Source organism: Nycticebus coucang, chromosome X (assembly GCF_027406575.1).
Source record: "Nycticebus coucang isolate mNycCou1 chromosome X, mNycCou1.pri, whole genome shotgun sequence".
Taxonomy (NCBI): domain Eukaryota; kingdom Metazoa; phylum Chordata; class Mammalia; order Primates; family Lorisidae; genus Nycticebus; species Nycticebus coucang.
Window position 1 is genome coordinate 167,608,802 of NC_069804.1, and position 3,642 is coordinate 167,612,443.

The window sequence follows — 3,642 nt, forward strand, 5'->3', positions numbered from 1 at the left end:
TTAGACAGTTGGTAAAGAGATCCTTACACCCAGCTGTATCCAACCTGTGGCCCATGGGTTGCATGTAGATTATGCGGCCATTTTTTTTGTTTGTTTGTTTATATATGGTGGTGGCTAGCACAAAAATTATGCATGGATTTTTTTTGTTAGTGTTTGTATATTTAATACCTCTTACCAGGGGTGTTCTTAGCCCAAGACAACTCTTCTTCTTCCAGTGTGGTGCAGAGAAGCCAATAGGTTGGATACACCTGAGCGTTTCTAAGCAAAAGGATATAGCAAATCTAAGATGATCCAGCAGGGAGGGAGCTGGGGGAATAAGTTCCCTGATTTTATTCTCTTCATGGCCTCTGACCTCCTGCTAGTGCCCACCATGTAATGCACTGGAAGCCAAAAGTCAAGGAAGGCTATTGATACAGCCCATTATAGGTTAGCTTCCTGCTTACAAAGCAGAGTGGAGAAGCAAGAACTAAATATCCGAAGGGTCGAATAAAAACTTATCTAGAAATACCTAGGTCAGCCCTACATTATTAGGTCTACTTTACTCTTTCATATGAGTAAATAGATTTGAGATTAAATGATTAGTCATAAGCTTCCATATTAAATCCAAATATTTGGCTCCTCTTCTGAAAGTATCTCCCATAATTTTTTAAAAAGTCTATTATCTCATTAGCTGATGGAAGACTAGACGCTCTCTAAGGTCAACAATAATTGACAAATTTTTGTAAAGCGGCTGAGAGCACTAATACAGAAAATAATTAATTTGCATGAACCTTTCATCAAAGAACTAGATGGAATATTAATTTTTATTTTTAAATCTATATGCTTTGGAACACACATTATTTGCTTTTATACTAGCAGTAATACTTTTATTCACAATGACAGCACAGAATTACAAAGTAAGATCTTATTTGTGACTTAACTGGTAACTGGACAATTAGAATGCATGGTACACTTGCAGAATACTTTCCTGATGTTTATGCTTGCCATCAATCAGTATTGTCCTTTCCTTCAGGGCTCACTTAATTATGCCGTGAAAGAAAAGAATTCTATTTTCTGCATTAATGAATACTACATTCTAAGCCGGAACATACACCATTCCACTGTTACAAAATTATTTTCTTCTTCTTCCTAAAATATCATTAAAGGCAACACTGGTCTTCTTCCAGCTAATTAGAAAATCTGTGGATCTATTCATTTCATTGATGAGATCTAGAAAAATATTTTAGAAGATTCGGGAGGTCCTATGGTGCCATTCCCTGGAGGCATGGTGTAATAAAAATAATCATTTATAATGAAAATAATCATAATCAAAGTCATGTTTCTTTAATATTGAAAGGACAGCATGTTCTAATACTTTGAACAATCTGTTTAGGGAATTCAAGTCTTTTTCTCAGATCCCAGAGGCATTTTCCCTGAACAAGAGTCCCTCATACACCAACTGTTTCTGTTAGAATTTAAAGGGTGGCTTCAGCGTATGTATCCTCTGGACAGATCTCAAACTTAGTTGCATATATATATATCCACACACACACACATATGTGTATATATATATATATATATATATATATAGAGAGAGAGAGAGAGAGAGAGAGAGATATTGTGTTGTCCTTCATACATAAAGATGATACTGCTGACCGAATTTATTCAGGTTTTTAGACATGTGCTCTCAATAGCAGCATACGTTTCTAATATTTAATATAGACCCTCACTTTGCTCTCTCTGTGAGTGATGGGCACAGGGTTAGGTGGCTCAAATTAGATTAAGTATCTGATCTTGGTTTCAGTGATATCATACTCTTCAGTATCGTACTGAGCTTACTGCTTGGTCCAATATCTATTTCTGAAGAATTTCCACAAGTTTTGGACATTAAAGTGAAGAGTAAGGATCAGAAGAGTTGAAAATCAGACTGAAAATATAGGATAGAAGAATATAGAGAAATGGATTGATCCCTAAACTGGGCCAGAGGTTCACAAGCTAAGCAAAAGTCACGGATCTGGAAGCTGCTAGTTAATTCTTCAGAATAGTGGTGAATTCAGACATTAAAGGCAAAAATAAATCTGTGGGTCACATGTGAGCAGAAAAGCCAGAGTTGGAGCATGCAAAGAATAAAGGTTAGAACCACTGAAGAGGCAGAAGCTAGTATAGAGAAAAGAACCGACAGGACATTCAAAGTTAGCAGAAGATTGGAAGTCTAAAATTCAGGGAACCAGGAACCAGAAGATCTGTAGGAACTGAGCAAAAAAAAAAAAAAAAATAGTAAAGGACAGAGAAAATATACCAGTAATAAGGAATCTAAGTCAGTTTTGCTGTCTCCAGTCCATAACTTTGATGTAAGTTCCTGTTGGGTTGTATAGTTAGAGGACCCAGTAGACTACACAAACCCTGGCCTAGCCACTTTTTCCTTTTATTTATAAATCTCTAAGAGACATATAGATGCAAGCCAAAGGACCTATATATTGTTACCTTGGATTTGAGCTCCATAATTCAATGTAAAAATCAAGTGAGCATGATTAGAGCACATGGAACATTTACTTCCTTTTCCTGTGCTGGAATGTTGACTGGCCTTCCTCCATAAACACAAAACCACATTTAGAACTTTACCTTTCAAATGAGATATTAAGCCATGCCTGCCAGTTTCAGGGAAATAACAAAATATTGAGACATTTCTTTCAGTCAGAGTCATACTTATTCATCTTCCTAAGGGTATACATATTAGAAAACTAGATCTAAGTAGTGCCCAGGAGTCAGATCAATCATACTATCATTGATTTTCTTTGGGGTGAGGTTGTTTTAGTTTGCTTTGTGCTGCTGTAACAGAATACCTAAGACGGAGCAATTTATAAAGAAGAGACATTTATTCTCTCATAATTCTGGAGGCTGGGAAGTTCAAGATCAAGGCACTCAGAGTAGGGCCCAATTTTCTCTGTTTCCAAGATGGCTCCTAAAAGGCAGCATTCTCTGGAGGAGAGGAACATCGTGTCCCCATATAGCAAGAGAAGGAGAAATAGAATCCACTCCTGCAACCCCTTTTTATACTACCATTAATCCATTCAAGAGGGCAGAGCTCTCATGATCAAAACATCTCCCATTAGGCCCCACCTTCCAACACTGTTGCATTAGGGATTAAGTTTCCAACACATGAGTTTTGGAGGAGACAAAAACATTCAAAACCTAGCAGGGGGTAGGGTGAAAAAATAATGGGTGAAAGGAAAAAAGATTGGTTTTGAACTCATTTCCTCAAGTTAGTTCACATGGTATAGTGTTGGAAAGCATGGGATCTGGTCTAGAAGATTGACTCTCCCTTACCTAGTGGCTCTTGACATAGGCAGTCCCTTAAACTTTCAGAGCTTCAATTTACTTATCTCTACTATGAGGCTACTATTGCTATTTAAAAAAAGATGACATGAATATCAAATATGATAATACTTTTACATAAATATAAACATATATGTACATAGACACATGTATTTGTGTTTGTGAACACTAAAATAACACAACAACAGGCTCATTCAGAGCAATTTCTCTTTGCCTGGCCAAGAAAAAAATAAAATTGGGAATGTGGCATTTCACTTCATAAAATTCAACCACATTTTTGGATAAAACACTATACTGAAGGAAGTCTTTAGTCTCTGACCAAGATGA